This window comes from Phocoena phocoena, chromosome 2 (assembly GCF_963924675.1).
Source record: "Phocoena phocoena chromosome 2, mPhoPho1.1, whole genome shotgun sequence".
Lineage (NCBI taxonomy): Eukaryota > Metazoa > Chordata > Mammalia > Artiodactyla > Phocoenidae > Phocoena > Phocoena phocoena.
Genome location: NC_089220.1, coordinates 102,734,249 through 102,744,106, shown reverse-complemented (window position 1 = coordinate 102,744,106; position 9,858 = coordinate 102,734,249).

The following is a 9,858-nucleotide window of genomic DNA, read 5'->3' as shown; positions in this document are numbered from 1 at the left end:
AGATGCTGGAGGATTCCCAGGATGAGACTTTCTTTAGCAGCCTCCTGACTTCACTTGGATCCAGCTGCTGTAGGCAGATCCTGAACTAATGTCATTATAGTCAATAAAGCTAAAACCATTATTGCTTGCTCAGATCTTAGAAATACTTTGTGTTCAAAAAGCAAATTAACAGTAACAGTTTAGGCATTCCTTCTGAATTTACGAATAAAAGATCATATTGAATTTAATTGTGATTAGAGTCTATATTTGTAGAGTGCTTTAAGTGACCTTTCATCAGTAAAAGTAGTCTTTCATCTATAAATTTGTGTCTCAGTCAAACCTGGCTGAGCTTTTTAAATAGGTGGCTTTCCTCCACATTAAATACCCAGTTCTTCAGTTTCAACACGTTACTGTTTATTGACTTTCGCATTTCCAAGCATTGTCCCTGATTATAGATACAACTCGTTGCAAAAGTGGTGCATTTTCCTACATATTTTTTTAAAGTAGAGATAGCCTATATTCTATCAGAACATTAAAATTTAGAGGGAACAGTGATACCATTTGGGATATAACCAAAGGGATGTGCTGTGAATCACTAGATTTAAAAGAATACCTGTTCTAACCTATACCTTGATGAAATCTGGTATAGGGACATGCCCCGTAATGTTTCATAGCTGTGAGACTTAAGATCATAACAAGTAGGTCAGAGGAAAAGCATTTATTAAACTGGTTATTTGTAATTACTAGCTATGTGACATTTTCCCCATATTCAGTTTTAATTTTCCATTAGTGATTGAGGTGAAAGTACATATAATTGTGTTATTTTATCTTTCTGCTGGGATCATGGTTCTAACTTGTTTAATTTGATGCTTATGCCACTATTTTTTGTTGTGTTTAGGTTCTGAGTGCCTCTTTTTAGTCAAAAGTTTCTTTTATAAACTAATCTGATTGTGTTCTCCTTGGTCATATTCCTTATTAGCACCAAGGGAAGATACTTTATTGATCCCACAGTTTAAGCTTAATAGTCTTTAACTGCAGGTGGGGGGAGTGTAAAGAAATATGATTCCAAGTAGGGCCTAGCAGGACCTGGAAAGGAAGATAACAAAACAAGGAAGTAAGAGAAAGAAAACTATAAAGGGATAGTGAGTTAGCTAAGATTCCACTGAATGTGTCCTTGTTAAGGGGAGTGCTGTATATGGCAGCAGTTGGTACCATTTCTTGTATCAATCAGGAAAACCTGCAGGCTACATACAGAATATGTGAATAAGACTGTGGAGTGAAGGGGGCAAAGGCTGGTAATACTTACCATGAAAATTCATATTTTCCTCTGCTTTGTCTCTTCATACAAAAGCAAGTTTAAACAGGGAGGGTCAGCAATTACAATGCTCAAATTAAAGTGTAGGGTTACGTTACTTTTGACATTCATAGCTGGTAAACATTTAATGTATTGTTCCAAAATGGACATCACTCTTTAGTAACTATACTGAATACTGAAATTTGCTGATTGACAGGTATATATAGGTTGCTAGACTTTCTTCAACTGCAATTCCAGAATTTAAAAAGGTAAGGAATCTGCTTTTTTGAGAGTCTTCTTTTAAATGACTGTGTTACTCTGGCTGTTTTTACGTGATTGCTCAGGGAATTTGAAAGTGTTTGAATTAAAGGAGAAGGGGCTTTTTAGATTTCTTCAATTGATAGTTAAAAATTAGCATTAGGATATGTCCAGTTTCCTAATGAGATTGGTAAAGTTGTATATAAGGTGACAGTAGCTTCATCCTTTTCCCCATGTGATATGTGGAAAATTGCTAACATTGCTCCTACAGGAGGAGGAGGAAATAGACTGAAAATAGGTAGATATGGCTACCACATTCTGTTTTGTTTTCATGCCTATTTTTTCTCATCCTGTATAGCTATTTGAGAAGTGGATCACAAATGTCAGAAGGGTGGGATAGCTAGAGGAATTAATGTACTTAAAAGTTAGACCAACTATTCCATTAGAGTTTATCTTGTAGGAACAGGGATTGTGTAATTTGAGTTGCTGGGAGAAAGAGTTAAGGACTTAGACTTGCATGAGAAGGTCAGCTGGTAAGAGAAGTGGGAGATTCTCAATGTTCTAATAGTAAGGAAGAATTACCTGGAGAGTCTTTCATCCCCCTCTTCCCATCCCAAGATTCAGAATGAATTAGAATCATATCAGTGGTGAGTCCCAGTAATGTGATCCTTTAAAATTCTCAATGGTAATTGAAAATAATGTGTTGACCAGCAAGGAGTGACACTAAAATTTGAACAGAACTGTTACTTTGTTGCAGCTATATATGATAGATCTACTTAATTTCTTATGTTTTGAGAACTACTTTTATGAAAAGTTTACATGAAGCACTTAATATAACACATCAAACACCAGAAGAAAATCAAAGTTTAATGCTTTCATGTTACTAAAGAATTATTATAATATCTGTCTCATTCTATTTTATAAGACATTCTACAAGAGGTTAAAACATTTGCATTTTGAAATTTTTATGCTTTCTCACATTCAGTGTAGCTAAGGAGGAACTTGGAAAATAATGTTAATTAGCTACTCTACTGCACTTTTTGTATTTGAATTTTCTGAAGTTATGTCCCTTAAACAGTTTATTTACATAAACTAGCTAGTAAATATTTGTGGTGTTCAGGGCACTGACTTGCACAGCCCTTGGGGCACATGGAACACAATTCAGAGTTCGTTAGACACTAATGCACTTTGATATATGTTTCAAAGATTAATACATTTTTCTTACCATAAATTCACATGCTGTCATTTAGACACAGTTAATGTACTGTGATCATTTTATCACTGTTGACAGATAATGTTGCATAGCCTAGTGCTCTCCTTTTACAGTGAGAGAAATTCAGTTCTGAAGACTGTGTGTGCAAGATGTTGATGTGGTCCCTGTAAGAAATACTAAGGTTGGTCTTGATTTACTAAGAAGATGTAATATTTTCTTTTTCTCTGACTTGTTAGGAATAACTTGTGTCCTGATTTGTTGCGCATCGTATTTTTGCAAGGTTAATGAATTTAAATAAATTAATTGGAAAGTTTTGGTTTTGACTCATTTGTCACATTTTTCTGTCTCCCATTTCACTACTGAATTTTTACAAAGTTTATCTTGTAAGATTTTCAGATAGTTTTAAACCTTTTGTTTCTGTAGTTTGGGTGCTGCTTCCTATTCAAGGGGGTGAAGAGTTCACCCTGCTTCAATTTTAAACATTATCTTAACTATAAGCACACTTTGTATTTCATAGTTTAGAATTATTTTAGTTATGGGGAATCCACCAGTGAAATCAGTTCAATAAGTGGCTGAAAACATGGCATAAAAAAATAACCTGTTTACTCTGTGGACCTGCGCAGAGGTTCAAGTTGGTTGCAGTTGTTTTGCATTTACTCCTTAATCACTGTTCAACTGCTTAACGGCAAACAGCTGTGCACATTACTGCTGCCTTTAATCCAGTTAGGATACCGTTTGGGATTACGTAAACGCAAATACAAACTGAAGTATTTGTCTTGCATTAAGCATAAATTTTAAATACAGATTCTCCCGAATTGAAATTCTGTGATTCACAAACTAAACGCTTGCAGAGTTAAATGAATTGCCGCCCTGGTTCGTTAAGAAATACTTGGCTATAAACTTCTCAGAATTTGGCTTCAATTCTGTATTACTGGGTCTTCAACAGTATTACGCTGAACACACTTGCGGCATAAAATGTGACTGCCTTACATTTTCTAATTGTGCGTCTAACAGTGGAGAAGAGTCTGTAAAATTGTAATTCTCTTATTAACGATTTACTGAACCTGGTGAATTACTTGGGAGCTAAACCTGTTTAGCGGTCTGAGGCTTGAAAGCTGCGGCCGCACGCTCCTTTCTCCACATCCCTCCCCTCTCACAAGACTTGAGTGGCTGGCGGGAGCAGGAATGGGCGGGGCTCACGGGCCTACGTCATTTCCAGCTTCTGCGAGTGCTTCCGGGACGTCGACCCAGCGCCGCTTTATGTGCGGCGGAACGAGAGGTACTTTGGCGAAGTAGGTATCTCTTCCTGGGTTCCTGGCCGAACCACTTCTGTTGCCTCCGAGGCGGGAAGCGCCTTTTCCACAGGTACTGGGTGAGCCTGCCCGCGCTCCCTGCCACCATTCAGAGCAAGCATTGCGTCCGTTGGGTCTTCTGCGAGGGCCTTTCCGGCCTGGGTTCGGCCCGTTACCGACTTCGCTGCCGGGATGGCCTCGCGGCGCTTCCCGGGGTGGGAAGGGAAGGAAAGGGAGGCGGCCGGGAGGCGGCTTGTTGTACTCGGAGCGCCCTGTGAACAGTCCGGAGGGTGAGGGGTTGGGGGGCAGGGGTCCTCAGCCCAGCACCATATTTTTAGCCAGATGAACGTCTTAAAGCTTACATGGTGATTTTTCCCCACAGTATCGGGGCGGGCTTGCGGGGGCGGGCGGCCCGTTTCTTAAGTGTCTCATTCTTGTGTGTCTTCGGTGCTTGAAGTCCGCTTTCCAACCTCATGTGAACTCGTACCGGAATGAATTTAAACTGGATGGTTTGCTCAAGAAAGACTAGGACTGTGAGGTTACTTCCGAATGTGGAGCCTTCTACTTCAATTTTCTAAACTGCAAAATGTAGTAGTACTAAATTTACGTGGCTCATACCACATCTGAAAGAATTTAACATTTCACAGGGAATTTTTAGAAATCTGAGATTATTAAAGCAAGTAATTTAAACAAACATTTAAATAACAGCTATTTCTAAAATTTTTTATTGAGGTGTAATTGACATATAACTTGACTACATTACTTTCAGGTGTACAGCATAATGATTCAATGTTTGCACACCTTGTGAAAAGATCACCACAATAAGTCTAGTTAACAACCGTCACCATAGTTGCAAAAAAATTTTTTTTCATGTGATGAGGACTTTTAAGATCTACTCTCTTAGCAACTTTCAAATATGCAATGCAGTATTAGTAACTCTGGTCACCATCCTGTACATTATATCCCCATGACTTATTTTATAATTGCAAGTTTGTAGTTTCACCCATCCTTTTCCCCAACCCCCAATCTTCTATCTATGAGCTTAATTTTCTTCTATTTTGTTTTTTAGTTTCCACATGTAAGTGAGATCACGTGGTGTTTTTTTTCTCTGACTTATTTCACTTGGTGTAATGACCTCAAAGCCCATTCACATTGCCCCAAATGGCAGGATTTCATTTTTCTAAATGTCTGAATAATATTCCATTGTATTTACCGCATTGTTTTTATCCATTCATCCCTGGATGGACACTTTGATTGTTTGTGTAGCTTGGCTATTGTAAATAATGCTGCAGTGAAAGAAAAATGCATGTATCTTCTTGGGGTTTTTTTTGGGGGGGGAGATATAGTTGATTTACAATGTTACTTTTAGGTGTATAGCAAAGTGAATCAGTTATACATATATCCACTTTTTTTTTTTAAGATTCTTTTCCCATATAGGTCATTACAGAGTATTGAGTAGAGTTCCCTGTACTTTACAGTAGGTCCTTATTAGTTATCTGTTTTATAGATAGTAGTATGTATATGTCAATCCCAATGTCCCAATTTATCCCCCCGCTTTTCCCCCTGGTAACCATAAATTTGTTTTCTACATCTGTGACTCTGTTTCTGTTTTGTAAATAAGTTCATTTGTACCATTTTTGGAGATTCCACATATAAGTGATACCATATGATATTTGTCGTTGTCTGACTTACTTCACTCAGTATGACAATCTCTGGGTCCATCCATGTTGCTGCAAATGGCATTACTTCATTCTTTTTTTTTTTTCATCTTTATTGGAGTATAATTGCTTTACAATGATGTGTTAGTTTCTGCTTTATAACAAAGTGAATCAGTTATACATATGTTCCCATATCTCTTCCCTCTTGCGTCTGCCTCCCTCACACCCTCCCTGTCCCACCCCTCTAGGTGGTCACAAAGCACTGAGCTGATCTCCCTGTGCTATGCGGCTGCTTCCCACTAGCTATCTATTTTACGTTTGGTAGTGTATACATGTCCATGCCACTCTCTCACTTTGTCACAGCTTACCCTTCCCCCTCCCCATATCCTCAGGTCCATTCTCTGGTAGGTCTGTGTCTTTATTCCTGTCTTACCCCTAGGTTCTTCATGACATTTTTTTTCTTAAATTCCATACACACGTGTTAGCATACGGTATTTGTCTTTCTCTTTCTGACTTACTTCACTCTGTATGACACACTCTAGGTCCATCCACCTCATTACAAATAGCTCAATTTCGTTTCTTTTTATGGCTGAGTAGTATTCCATTGTATATATGTGCCACATCTTCTTTACCCATTCATCCGATGATGGACACCTAGGTGTTTCCATCTCCGGGCTATTGTAAATAGAGCTGCAGTGAACATTTTGGTACATGACTCTTTTTGAATTATGGTTTTCTCAGAGTATATGCCCAGTAGTGGGATTGCTGGATCATATGGTAGTTCTATTTGTAGTTTTTTAAGGAACCTCCATACTGTTCTCCATAGTGGCTGTACCAATTCACATTCCCACCAGCAGTGCAAGAGTGTTCCCTTTTCTCCACACCGTCTCCAGCATTTATTGTTTGTAGATTTTTTGATGATGGCCATTCTGCCCGTTGTGAGATAATATCTTATTGTAGTTTTGATTTGCATTTCTCTAATGATTAATGATGTTGAACATTCTTGTGTTTGTTGGCAGTCTGTATATCTTCTTTGGAGAAATGTCTATTTAGGTCTTCTGCCCATTTTTGGATTGAGTTGTTTGTTTTTCTGTTATTGAGCTGCATGAGCTACTTGTAAATTTTGGAGATTAATCCTTTGTCAGTTGCTTCATTTGCAAATATTTTCTCCCATTCTGAGGGTTGTCTTTTGGTTTTGTTTATGGTTTCCTTTGCTGTGCAAAAGCTTTTAAGTTTCATTAGGTCCCATTTGTTTGTTTTTGTTTTTATTTGCATTTCTCTAGGAGGTGGGTCAAAAAGGATCTTGCTGTGATTTATGTCATAGTGTTCTGCCTATGTTTTCCTCTAAGAGTTTGATAGTGTCTGGCCTTACATTTAGGTCTTTAATCCATTTTGAGCTTATTTTTGTCTATGGTGTTACGGAGTGATCTAATCTCAAACTTGTACATGTACCTGTCCAGTTTTCCCAGCACCACTTATTGAAGAGGCTGTCCTTTCTCCACTGTACATTCCTGCCTCCTTTATCAAAACTAAGGTGACCATATGTGCGTGGGTTTATCTCTGGGCTTTCTATCCTGTTCCATTGATCTATCTTTCTGTTTTTGTACCAGTACCATACTGTCTTGATTACTGTAGCTTTGTAGTATAGTCTGAAGTCAGGGAGCCTGATTCCTCCAGCTCCGTTTTTCGTTCTCAAGATTGCTTTGTCTATTCGGGGTCTTTTGTGTTTCCATACAAATTGTGAAATTTTTTGTTCTAGTTCTGTGAAAAATGTCAGTGGTAGTTTGATAGGGATTGCATTGAATCAGTAGATTGCTCTGGGTAGTAGAGTCATTTTCACAATGTTGATTCTTCCAATCCAAACACATGGTATGTATCTCCATCTATTTGTATCATCTTTAATTTCTTTCATCAGTGTCTTATAATTTTCTGCATACAGGTCTTTTGTCTCCTTAAGTAGGTTTATTCCTAGATATTTTATTCTTTTTGTTGCAGTGGTAAACCGGAGTGTTTTCTTGATTTCACTTTCAGATTTTTCATCATTAGTGTATAGGAATGCCAGAGATTTCTGTGCATTAATTTTGTATCCTGCTACTTTACCAAATTCATTGATTAGCTCTAGTAGTTTTCCGGTAGCATCTTTAGGATTCTCTATGTATAGTATCATGTCATCTGCAATCACTGACAGCTTTACTTCTTTTCTGATTTGGATTCCTTTTATTTCCTTTTCTTCTCTGATTGCTGTGGCTAAAACTTTCAAAACTATGTTGAATAAGAGTGGTGAGAGTGGGCAACCTTGTCTTGTTCCTGATCTTAGTGGAAATTGTTTCAGTTTTTCACCATTGAGGATGATGTTGGCTGTGGGTTTGTCATATATGGCCTTTATTATGTAGAGGAAAGTTCCCTCTATGCCTCCTTTCTGGAGGGTTTTTATCATAAATGGGTGTTGAATTTTGTCGAAAGTTTTCTCTGCATCTATTGAGATGACCATATGGTTTTTCTCCTTCAGTTTGTTAATATGGTGTATCACATTGATTGATTTGTGTATATTGAAGAATCCTTGCATTCCTGGAATAAACGCCACTTGATCATGGTGTATGATCCTTTTAATGTGCTGTTGGATTCTGTTTGCTAGTATTTTGTTGAGGATTTTTGCATCTATGTTTATCAGTGATATTGGCCTGTAGTTTTCTTTCTTTGTGACATCCTTGTCTGGTGTTGGTATCAGGGTCATGGTGGCCTCGTAGAATGAATTTGGGAGTGTTCCTCCCTGTGCTATATTTTGGAAGAGTTTGAGAAGGCTAGGTGTTAGCTCTTCTCTAAATGTTTGATAGAATTCGCCTCTGAAGCCATCTGGTCCTGGGCTTTTGTTTGTTGGAAGATTTTTAATGACAGTTTCAATTTCAGTGCTTGTGATTGGTCTGTTCATATTTTCTGTTTCTTCCTGATTCAGTCTTGGCAGGTTGTGCATTTCTAAGAATTTGTCCATTTCTTCCAGGTTGTCCGTTTTATTGGCATAGAGTTGCTTGTAGTAATCTCTCATGATCTTTTGTATTTCTGCAGTGTCAGTTGTTACTTCTCCTTTTTTATTTCTAATTCTATTGATTTGAGTCTTCTCCCTGTTTTTCTTGATGAGTCTGGCTAATGGTTTATCAATTTTGCTTATCTTCTCAAAGAACCATCTTTTTTATTGATCTTTGGTATCATTTCCTTCATTTCTTTTTTATTTATTTCTGAACTGATCTTTATGATTTCTTTCCTTCTGCTAACTTTGGGGTTTTTTTGTTCTTTCTCTAATTGCTTTAGGTGCAAGCTTAGGTTGTTTATTCGAGATGTTTCCTGTTTAATAAGGTAGGATTGTATTGCTGTAAACTTCCGTCTTAGAACTGCTTTTGCTGCATCCCATAGGTTTTGGGCTGTCGTGTCTCCATTGTCATTTGTTTCTAGGTATTTTTTTATTTCCTCTTAGATTTCTTCAGTGATCACTTCGTTATTAAGTAGTGTATTGTTTAGCCTCCACGTGTTTGTATTTTTTACAGATCTTTTCCTATAATTGATATCTAGTCTCATAGCGTTGTGGTCGGGAAAGATACTTGATACAATTTCAGTTTCCTTAAATTTATCAAGGCTGATTTGTGACCCAAGATATGATCTGTCCTGGAGAATGTTCCATGAGCACTTGAGAAAAATGTGTATTCTGTTGTTTTTGGATGGAATGTCCTATAAATATTAAGTCCATCTTGTTTAATGTATCATTTAAAGCTTGTGTTTCCTTATTTATTTTCATTTTGGATGATCTGTCCATTGGTGAAAGTGGGGTGTTGAAGTCCCCTACTATGAATGTGTTACTGTCGATTTCCCCTTTTATGGCTGTTAGTATTTGCCTTATGTATTGAGGTGCTCCTATGTTGGGTGCATAAATGTTTACAATTGTTATATCTCGTTCTTGGATCGATCCGTTGATCATTATCTAGTGTCCTTCTTTGTATCATCTAATAGTCTTTATTTTAAAGTCTATTTTGTCTGATATGAGATTTGCTACTCCAGCTTTCTTTTGGTTTCCATTTGCATGGAATATCTTTTTCCATCCCCTCACTTTCAGTCTGTATGTGTCTCTAGGTCTGAAGTGGGTCTTTTGTAGACAGCATATATACGGATCTTGTT